This window comes from Salminus brasiliensis, chromosome 25, assembly GCF_030463535.1.
Source record: "Salminus brasiliensis chromosome 25, fSalBra1.hap2, whole genome shotgun sequence".
Taxonomy (NCBI): domain Eukaryota; kingdom Metazoa; phylum Chordata; class Actinopteri; order Characiformes; family Bryconidae; genus Salminus; species Salminus brasiliensis.
In genome coordinates, this window is record NC_132902.1 from 4,250,058 (window position 1) to 4,262,295 (window position 12,238).

A 12,238-nucleotide genomic window follows, 5' to 3' on the forward strand; every position below is an offset into this window, starting at 1 on the left:
CATCAGTCATTAGAGTGAGAACATTTACCCTTCTTTACTCTCAGTCCCGTGTTCAACACATCAGTCGAACACACAGAGTGTCTGCAGTGACCGTTTAGCTGAAGCTGAAAAGCTGTGTATTCTTCTAGAATCAGTCACGTGACTGACGTTCAGTCTCGGCTCTTCCAGACTTTTAATCAATGTTCATAAACACTCCTCAGTTTTTACCAGGTGACTGACCGTCAATAATCCCTTTTACTGGAGATTTTTAGAAGGCCAAAATCAGTCTGTGCTGATAAACCTGAACAGAGACTCTAAACTGAATTCTGGGAGTTCTGAGTGGTTGGGTTAGCTTTAGCTTTAGAGGTGAAACGGTGGAGAACGTTTAGGTTATAGTTAAAGGTGTGAGCAGAACAAGCCACATCAGCCTTGTGATTGGAGAGGGAACTTCTTACATGAGCTGTACCCAAGATTAAGAGTCATTTATTCATAATGAAGTTATTTCTAGAGTCAAACCTTTGTTTATGTAGATTGACTCCCCACAAGAGACCCAGTTTAAGGCTTTTCAGGCCTCAGGGCTTCAAGGTCAGCATCTCCACACAGAAACTGTTATTGGTACATTATTGAATATTGAATGCCTGACCTTTCATATTTAAAATGACTAATGAAGGCTTCAGGATAAATGTAGAGGGCAATGAAGATGCCTGGGAGAGCCCTGTCCTTCTGATCATCTGACACTTCTCTCCTTTTGGGTTCAGAGGTCATGGTCAGGGCTGAAATGGTCGGTTTAAGTGATTGTCTACAAATATAGCTGCAGTTTAACCTCATTCTCACACACTGGAGGAGAGCAGAGACTGCTGTCAGACTGACCAAATAACTGTAACAGTGGCTCCCCCTCCTGTCCTCTACGGGTACTGACCAAAAGAGGAATTCAGAGTCCAGTATTAACAGACTTTAGAGGCTCTAAAGCAGATTTACATGTTAGAAACACTTCATTCTCATCTTTAATTCAGTTTATTTTACATTCATATGTTTTATGTTCAGCACATTTCATTCATTTCATTCAATGAGAAACTGATTTAAAAGATTCATGTTTTTATTCTTCTGCACTGTTTTTATCATTTATTGTTATTGGTTAGATTTACTGATATAAGTGTGATTCTGCTTCACGTTGTGTGATTTATTACTCTGAACAGTGTTTTACAAAAAGACCATCAGAAATAAAATTGTGAAGCAGCTTTTGGTTTAGTTTTTAATGCTTATTTCTTCCTGGTTCCTCCACTGTGCAGCATCTGCTCTTCTACAACACTGCAGTGACAGCAGGGAGAGGATGGAGCTTTAAAACATGAAGAGATGATTGAACACAGCCTACAATAATGGATTAATGCTTTACAATCTGAACAATAATAAAACCAAAGCAGAGAATCAACCAACACATCTTCCAATCACAGATGTAATGACCTGATCTGATCACTGGGGGGCAGCAATGTGTGAAGACATCAGATGTCCCTGCTGCTCTACTGGGCTTCAGCTGGAGGAGCTCATTTACTTCATCTACTTCAGAAAGTTACTGCAAAGCCAACGTGGTAAAAGCAGCTCATCCATTTCAAGTAAAGAAAGATTTGAACGCTTCAGCAAGAGGAACTTTTAGCATGTCCGCTAAAACTACGCCTGGGTTCTACGACTTTTTCCACAAGTGCTTTCATACACAGCTTCTTATTCAGTCAAAGCAGCTCAAATTAGCAACTAAACAGCAGATCAAACGACTCACCTCTGAGTGAACACAGCTGTCTCTGGTTAAGGTGTGTGTGTTCAGCTCATGGGGAGGTTTACCACAGACGAGTCCAGAGCTGACTTTTTCAAATGAGCTGTTGTTTTTGGAAACGGGGAGAAAACAGCCTCCTTCAGTCTGTCAGGCTCTCTGTGTCCCCCAGACACATCTTATGACTAGAACTGGAGCTTCACCTTCAAACTCTATCCGCGGAAACAGGAGCTCGAGCTGAACAGCGCTGAAGGAGTCCTGCAGAACAACGGTTGCTAAGCAGTGATTGGAGGGTTTAGGAAATAAGGCGGGGCTTGAAGGGAGACAGCGCGCTGTGGAAAGTGCTAAACTCTCATTAAAGAAATCAAATCTCAGCAAAATCTGCATTTAAGCCCCAAATTTAGCTCCTAGATATGAAGAAAGACAAGAGAATCAGCAGAGTGATGAGTGTTTACTGTAGTTCTGTTAGTAATCCCACTGTTTTTAGAATGGAGCTGGAATCTGATTACTGCCTTTTTCCTCTGGAACTGGACTTTTTTCTATCCTGATTACAGAAAACTGTTACATGCATTGTGTTTCCAGCCAACCCTGGATGATACACTCCTAATATTTCACTCCTAATAGTGTGGAGGCAGCAGAGAACCACGCCCCGATCTGTGACGTCATAATAGATTCACTCCCACGTAACGTTCCATATTTAATGGCTGGTCTCTCAGTACTGTAATCAGTAGATGTGTGACTGTGGAGGAGAGCACATCTCAGAAGACTTCTCATCAGGATCTACAGAAGATGGAAGAGGAAGATGGACCCATTATTCTTGCCCCCTCCCTTCGAGAGAGCATCAGGAGGAAGCGGCAGGAATACATGGAGAAAATGAGACTCATGATGGACGACCCAAATGTGGGCGTTCAGGAGTCTCGCATGGACCCTTCACCACCCTGCAGTTTGCCTCCGATAAGACAGAGGGTCCAAATTCAAGCCCCACAGGTGGTGAAAGAACAGACTGAGGACCTGAAATTTCCTGTTCTCCACACCCCTGTCCCTCCACCTGCTGCTGCCAAGTCCAGCAGGTTTTCGACACTGAGGGGTTTGGACATTAGGGCTCAGAATGGGAACAGGGCCTATGGGAACTCTTTTTCACTTCAGGAGTTCCTTTCACGCCCCCTAGTCCACACCCCTGTCCCTCCACCTGCTGCTGCCAAGACCAGCAGATTTCCCAGACTGAGGGGGCTGAACATGGAGACCAAGGATAACAACAAGACCACTGGGAACTCCATTACTCTGGAGGAGTTCTTTTCACGCCCCTTGGTTTTCACACCAGTCTCTCCACCTGCTGCTACCAAACTGATGGTGGCTCCAAAAAAGAACAAGGCCTACGACGCACCAGGTGAGTTCCAGTCCCTTAAATAGTCTTTAATCTATAACCTAGAGAACATATATCTTAGGAGTCTTATGTAACTTCCCTACAAACTCTATATAGCTTAGAAACACAATTTCTTTATATTAGAAATTAGAAACATGTAACCATGGCAAAACCCTGTTCTTAAATGATAAAAATTAAATACAAATAAATGAAAGTAGACAAGATGTTCTAACCATGTTCATATAATCACAGGTAGCAAGATTCCCAGGTGGGTAGGCCTAGGTAGGAGTGAGACTGGACTTAGGCAGGAGACAAAGACAGAGGGTCAGGACGAGGCTGCAGGCCAAACAGCTGCTTCCAAAGTGGTTAGACAGAGAAGGGAAGCAGAAACCAGCAAGGAGCCTGTGAACAACAGTGCTGCTCCACACCTTGCTGAAGGTAGTCAGGGAAGAGGAGAGGTGCTGGAGATCCCAGCCCTGACTAGTGAGCAGCCCCTTGACCGGCCTGAGCTGGCACTCGGCCAGGCATTTAGCCTGCTGCAGGATGAGGAATGGTATGTCTTTAGTGAGCTGGAGTAGACCCACCAACCTTCCACTGATCATTCAGAATTAAGATGTAGTTCTAATGGAGCAGTGATGTGTTTTAGAGTAGTGCTCAGACTAGAGTTAGAATAGCTGAAGTTACCTGAGAATATACAACTAAAATGCTTTGGAGTATCCAGATAAAATTAGTGATGGAATCTTCTAAACATCAGAGTCTATAAAGTGTCTGAAGAGAATTCCCAATGATCTCCATCTACTGCTGCTCCTCTGTTGTTAAATGTTCAGTGTATTGACTGAATCAGTCTTTATCATTCCTACTGTAATAACACCACCTTCCAGACGTGTTCACCTCATTCTAATGTCTTGCTTTTGAAACAGGGAGAGGAAGATGGAGGGGCTGAAAGTGCTGCGCGCTCTGGCGGAACACCATGCCGAGGTTCTTCTGCCTGAGCTACATGACGTCTGCTTGGCCCTCATCAAGGAGGTAAGACCCACACTTCATACACACTCTGGACAACAGCTTCTGTAATGACATTATTCTAATTAATGCTAAAGCAAGTGTCAGTGGTTGAGTTAGAGACAGAGGCTCACTGTGCTTCTTTTGTCTCCACTGTCTCAGGTGAAGAACCTGCGCTCCATGGTGTCTCGTGCCGCCATGACCACCCTGTCCCACCTGTATGCCCACCTGCAGCGGAAGATGGACAAGGAGGTGGAGGGCACTGCCTGTGTCCTCCTGCACAAGGCTGGGGAATCCAGCCACTTCATCAAAGAGGACATGGAGGTGGCCCTCAGCACGATGGTGCAGACCTGCTCGCCTGGCCGGGTCCTGCACGCTCTACTGGCTGGTGGATTCAGGTAAACATCACATTCCATATTTATTAATAGATTTGAACTGTAAACTAAATGAAGTGGTCATGTGATCAATATCAGTGGTCATTCTAAAGCCACAGTACAAACTGGCAGCACTGATGTACGGCTGAGTCTCTTCCTACATTTTGGAGAAGATCTTGCTAGAAGGTGAGTCTAGAGTTCACCTGTGTGTAAACGCTGGATGTGTATCTTACTGTGTTCACTCTCCTCTCTCCAGCCACAGAAACGCAGCAGTGAGAAGATGCACTGCACTGCATCTGGAGAAGCTCTCTTACAAGTTGGGGGCTTCTCGTGTGCTGACCAGCAAGAAGGAATTCACCAGCAGGTTCCTGACCGCCGTCAGCAAACTGGCCCTGGACTCCGCACAGGAAGTGAGGTAAGCAGTTGCTTGTTTTTACACCTATTGGGTCAGAACTGCACCCATCAGCATGTTTTCTTTACCAGCCAGCACTGAAAATGACCTTTTATCATTCTTCCTCCACAGACTCCATGCTCGAAACACCCTGAGATTTCTGGGGAGCCACGAGGACTGTGTGAAGATGGTGGACAGATTCGTGTCATCAAGAGACAAAAGATCAGTCATGGACATCATCACCAAGAGCAGGTAAGAAGAAGAAAGTGATCTTTAAACAAATGAAAAATACACTTTATGATGATCAAAGACTTTATTATTAATGAGTTTGATTATTAATGAGGTTTTTGTCTCCTTTTTTAAATATACAGATGAATCCAGCAGAAGAATGAAGAACAGCAGCTCCAGTGATGATCAACAGAGACGTCCATCATTTCTAACATTTCTGCAGAATTCAGTGGTTGAGATGCAAGTAAAGTCATTCAGAGTGGTTTGGTGTGAAATGCTCTGTTCTAGAGAAACTTACAGAGTCAGAACTGTTCACAGTGGAGGTGATGGGAACCAGACGTCTGAAGAGTGGAATGCCTCTAAAAGCTCCATCAGAGAGTGTCCTCTCTCCCGTGCCGACGAGAGCTGAGCTTTTATGCTGCGGGTGCTCCTTCCTGAACAAGCAGCAGCTGTCTGTGATCAGAGGTAGAGAACCCAGCATGAACGGTCAGGCGACCCAGCAACCCCACCTTCCTCTCACCACAGTCCCCCTCTTAGAGTCCTCTTAGAGTGCACCCTGGGGACTCAACCATTGGGGAGTCCGGTGAAGGGAGGCGGTGTCACTGTGTGACATGGTTGCCAGGGAGACCCAGCGTGCTCTGTCCCGGGTCCCACTGCTGGTGGAGGCTCAGGCAGGGCCGGGTGTGGATCATTGTCTGCGTGCTCCAGGTCCTCGGACCACGTGCAGCAGCAGCAATATCCCTTCTCTGTGTTGTCGCAGTCCTTGTCTCAGTGTTTCTCCTATAGGCACCACTCACACCGCCCTTCAGACATCAGGTTCCTATCACCTCCACTGTAAGCAGTTTTGACTCTGTAAGTTTCTCTAGAATGGAGCATTTTACACTAAACCACTCTGAATGACTCTGTTTACATCTTAACCTTTTAATTCTGCAGGAAACAGCAACATCTAATAAACTCTAATTAAACTACATCAGTCTCTCTCTCATCAATAGAAGTTTAGTACTGGAGCTAAAAAGCTAATCTAGGTGAAGTAATGACCAAACACGGATTTCCACACTCCACTACTGTTTCAGCATGTCAGTGTTTATAGATACCAGTATGTCCTCAGAATAATACTAAAACTCAGAACTACAGCACCACAGAGACCATCACTCCACCTCTGTTAACACACCTGATTCAACACAGCAGCTTATTACTAAGCCTTCATTAAATCAATCTGCAGCTCTGAGGAGGACTAAAGAACATTTATCTGAGCAGAACCTCAGTTTTTCAGACCTGCTTAAAAAAGGCAGATTTTAATGCAATGTTCTAAACAATCAATCCACAATAAACTGAATCATAAAGAATCTGAAAACAGAAACTGCTTTGTTATGATCACCAAACTCCTCTCCTGTGTGTCTTTAAGTGCTGCTGGTGCTGCTGATGGTGGAGAATACAGTGATGTAGCACAGCCGTTTATCCTTTATTTTTGGAGCATTTCTCATCTCTCAATGAGGACGAACAGCCTGGAAACACACACACCCTGATATATATTCCAACTACAGAAACACACACACACACACACACACACACACACACACACACACACACACACACACACACACACACTTGCAAGCAAGGAAACTGCAGACCTACTGTCAGAGAGTCATAATCAGACGTTGTGGTTGCAGGGTTTAAGGAAACTAAACACTCATGCAGTGTAAAACACACACACACACACACACACACACACACACATACACATACACACACACACACATATATATAAAAACTGTAGACGTACCTGTAGAGTATCATAGTCTGAGCTGATAGTGGTGGGGTTGAGAGCTGTATATGTGGGGTCTGCAGGATTTGGGGTCTTTTAGAGAGAGATGAGGAAAACACAACTTCAGTCTTTATTCAGCAGCAGCTTTTAGGAGGATGTAGAGAGAAAGAAAGTGAAATCCTCTCTCCGTACCGGTATATGCGTCTCTCTCTCTGCTCCTCTCCTCCTCCTGATCACACAGGTTAAACAAAAAGGCCAGTTAGAGTTTTGAGTTCTGTAGATCAGAAAAGCTTGTATTTGAGGTTAAAGTTGAGGTTAATATGATGTTTAATGCAGATTTAGAGATTCAGAGATAAATAATAAACAATACTGTCACTCACTTAATGCACAGAACAGCAGTGAAAGAGAGAGGCAGAACAGGGACCACTCCAACAGCTCCCCAAACAGCACGCTGCTCCAACAACTCAGCTGAGTGTTTCAACAGAATCAGTTCATTCTGATCAGGAGAACAACAGCTAATTCACCAGTAATTACACATCCTGACTGAACACAGTCACTGCAGACTGCTGCTTACCTTTCACATCCAGATAAACGGGTGTAGAGCTGTGATGTCCGCTGTGCTGGGAGCTGATGTTGGTGATGCTGTAATTCTGGCCTATTGTCAGCGGTGTGTCTGCAGCTGCTCTCTGCTTAAACCAGGAGTAGGAGAGAACAGGAGGGTCTGCATCAAAGCTGCAGCTCAGAGTCACTGACTCTCCCTCCTCTCTCTCTCCAGAGGGAACCAGCACTGCTCTGGTGTTTCTGGGAGAGTCTGATTGGAAATAGATCAGATTCAGGTGTTACCTTTATTAGTTGAGATGGGTCAGACAGCTGGTGTATTCACGTTACTCGCATACTGGTCACTGCTGTTTAGGTGTGGGTCACTGAATTATCATCATACATCATATGAAAACTTACTGTAGATGACTTAATTCAGAGTGTGAAAATGTCCACTCACACACTGGAGATGAGTGGAGGCTCTCGTGGCCTTCAACAGCACAGCTGTAGCTGACCACTCCACTGACCACAGCTACAGAGCAGGAGGCAGATCTGCAGTGAGACTCACTCTGTCCGTTCTTGTACCAGATGTAGGTGTGGTGGTCAGGCAGAGTGCAGGTGCTGCTACAGGTCAGCTGCTTTCCTCCACTCTCTGTGTCGGACACTGTAATCTTCATATCTGCAGGAGAGTTTAAACAAGGCTTGGTGTTGGTAGAGCGCAGCTCTACCTGTGACAGACAGACTGACTCCAGGTCTGCCAGTATATTTGCCTATCTGCTGTGTAAGTCTTGAATTCTCCATTCCAGTAGTAGGAAAGCTTTTCCCCAAGGCTGCAGGTGGAGCTACAGGACAATTTCACCTCTCTCTGTCTCTCAGTCCGAGGATCCACCTTCACCTGCAAATCTACACACACCCACACACACACACACACACACACACACACACACACACACACACACACACACCAGAATTCTGTAAATCCCGATCTGCAGAGACTCTGTTAGAGTGTTTTGATGTGTGTATACCTGTTACAGTGAGCTGAACTCCAGATGAGGCTGATGTCCAGTCACTGCTTCCAGCTCACATCCCTCACTGTCAGCTCACACTCATTCTGCTCTGTTCTTACAGACACTCCTCCTTCAGTGGAGCCCAGGACTCGTTCTTCTCCATCAGAGCTGTGGATCCACTCTCTCTCTCTGACACTGGAGGAATCAGGTGTTGTATATTTGCAGGAGATTTTTACTGTAGATCCAGTAACAGCACAGAGACTCTGAGAGGAGAGAGTTACACTGCGCTGAGCTCAAACTCCTGCAACACACACACACACACACACACACACACACACACACACACACACACACACACACACACACACACACACACACACACACACACACACACACACACGGTTCAGATGTTAGAGGAAACTCTCATGGTCTAACTGGCAGAGTGACCACAGTGTAAAGTAATGATGCTGTTGCTATGGGCGATAGAGTCAGGTACGCAGTTGGGCAGAGGTGTGATAACCACAGAGGAACTGACCTAAGATTAAAACAGTTTAAAATAGCTGATCTGAAGCTTCACACAGTTTAGGCACACAAGCACACGCTGTTAATCCATAGATCACAAAGCTGTTAAAGATCATTCATTGTTGCCAATTATTAATCATTTCTTCCTGAAACTCATTTAGAAATCTTTTTAGAATATTTCACTGAATCTTTTAAAGTTCTGAAAATGTAAAATAAAATATTGTAGTTTATATAGTGTAGATTGTATATAAATACATATATAGTATACAGTAATTATAATGATACGAGTATACACTGTAATGATAAACACTGTAAACCTCTTAAAACAAAAGCAGAGGAATGTGAAAGTTTACCTGTCAGTAAGACGAGGATCACTGCTGCTGTAATATTCACTGATGTTCTGGAAGACATGATGACATCATCAGTTTATTATGAATAAGTCTGATTTTTAATGAGGGTTTTTTGTGTCTCCTTTTTTAAGCATACAGATGAAACCAGCAGAAAAATGAAGAACAGATGCTCCGGTGATGATCAACAGAGATCATTTCTATCGTTATCTCCCTCTCATCATGAGATGTGTAAAAAAATAGTGTAAACACACAAACACACACAAATATAAATAAATATAGTGCTAGCACTCACTGAACTGCACTGTGTGTGTTCACTGTGAAAACAGCAGCAAACAGCAGACTGCTAAACTAGCAGAAACATCAGGAGATAAGGAGAGATAAGGTGAGATTTCTGTAATATTACAACAGATCTTACAGAGAAAAATAGAAAAGAAATTCAAGTTCGGAAAAAAATATATGCGCTTAAATCATTCAAATAATAATTATATTAAAATAATTATATTAAAATAAATATTATACTTAAAGTACAATAAAAATTAATGTCAAAATATTGCATATGTGAGTCAAAATCAGTGGTTTTAGTTCTGCTGAATTTCTCCCTGATCCAGACAGACTATTCCAGACTGACTTCCAGAGCAGTCTCTGATACATGAACAACAAGCCTGAGAAATATTACTGAAATATTACTGAAATATGATCAGATTAAGAAGAAAGCAGAACTTTAAGGATTTTTCTTCATACTTTAACATTAGCTAAATGAGATGTTTGCTAAATGCTACACTCACTTCTTAAATAGAAATATGAACAATTTGTAATCCAGATATCAACATTAACCACCAGCTGGTGATCATAAAGTAGTGTTCTGCTACAGATATATCAGTTTTTAATAATATTCAGGTTTTAGAAAAGGCAGAACTTCTCTGATAGACTGTTTCTCTCTCTGTCTGGCAGCTATAATGCTAAGCAGGAGGTCTTCATGTACTAAACCAAGCGAGCAGTTTAGCTGTTCACTCACAGGAATGCATGGAAAGCAGATAGCTTGTGTTTCAGTAAAGGGGTTTACAGTTTGTAGGAGTGTGTGGATGTGAAGGAGTCCTGCTGTAAAATCACTGATCTAATGAGGCAGCAGCTTTTCATACTGAGCTGATGTGGAGAATTAAACTGCTAGCTAACGGTTCAGCACCTGTAGCTGTAGCCTAGCCTAGCTACAGAGCTACCACACAGTGACTGCTCTGTAGTACTGCCGTTCTGCAGTCGGCTACCTGGCTTTACCTCAGATCATCAAACCAGCAACACACACCATTTAACCAGGGGGGTGTTTATACTATTGAATATAACTCATAATCTAAAGAATTACATTCACAAACCTACACTGATTTTACACTGAGATTATTAGTTTATTAGATAAGTTGTTTTCATGCCTAATTTACCATCAGTAGGACATTATTTAGGTGGTGGTTCATTCTCACCCCAGCAGTGACAACTGCATCTGGCTCAGTGGTGCTGATGGGGTTTTCACCCAAATCTGTGTCACTGCCAGGGTAAAAGTGGGTCCTCCATCCTAAAATATTGAGCCAAGAGTAGGTTTGTGGTCAGAAACTATCCAGTGATAAAAGGTTAAAGGATGGCTACACATGAATAGATGGGAACAATGTGAAGTACTGCTGGTGAAGCTGAACCCCAGCAACACCATTGTTCAATTGGACCATCTCTCAAATAATATTTGATAAAGTGGCTAGTGAGTGTAGAAGGTAGGTGTACTTAATAAACTGTCAACTCAGTATATATACACTCAAGTTCCAGCAGTATTCAGAGCAAAAATCACTCACCCGGCTGCTCTCTGTGCAGAGTTTTTATGGCAGCATCTGAGCAGTGAAAGAGTGAGAAAGGTCAGATGGCTTGGTCAGCCCTCTCCAGCTGTGTGTGGTCTGGGTGTTTCTCCTCAGAGCCAAACAATGTCATAAGAGAACAATGGTGGACAGTGAAGTGGACCTGAAGGATCTGAGAACCTGTGTGGTTGGTGGTCAGTTCCCCTTCACTCACCACAACAGATACTAAACCTACACCACAATCTTTTCTTCCTCATCCTCAACATCTCCCTCCTCCTCTCCTGTGGTATTGCTGGTACTCAGACACAAGGTCATTCATGCTGTCTGCTTCTGTAAACTCCATCTCATCCATGCCTTCTCCCCATGTACTCCTGCCGCTTCCTCCTGATGCTCTCCCGAAGGGAACCCAACCAAACCAAACAACATTCAGATTAGACAAATTACAAACAGTTCACTTCTATGTCAGACTGGTCAAACACCATGATGTCAGGCTTTTTCTTCTTTATGGTAGTATGTATTTGAGCAGCACAGGTAAAAAGTAGCAGAAATAATGTTTTGGTCATTTAGTGGAGCATTTCTACTGTATATCAGTTAGGAGCAGGACTTTATCAGCCACAGACACCTGAAACATCTCACAGTTTGGATCAAAGCAGACACCTTGTCCCGTTAGGAGCCAACTGCCCTTCATATCATCCACCCTGCACTTCTCAAAATACAGCGAGTTACTGAGCTCTCCCTAACTGTCTAACATCACTCCAGCTTCTGTAAACATGGCAAATTCACTCAGGACTCAACAAAGTTGATGCTGGCTCATGTTTCAGAGTCCTGAGTTAAGCCATGTTAAACAAACCCATCATGCAGTCAGAGAACTAGTTAACACTATGGGCTCCTACCCACTTAGCCACCATGCTAACGCTCCCATTATGAAAGCCTCAGTTTAGGGTGGAGCTGCTAGCAGCATCGTTAGCTAAGGAGCTAACATTGTTTTAACTCTGAAATGATGTCGGGTTGAAAAAAATGCTGTTTGCTGTTTAGAACACAGTAAACTTACTTACCAGACAGTGTCAGCTCTTTAAAGCCGTTTTACAAAATGATCCATCAGCCAGCAGAACTTCCAGGAGCACAGCACAGC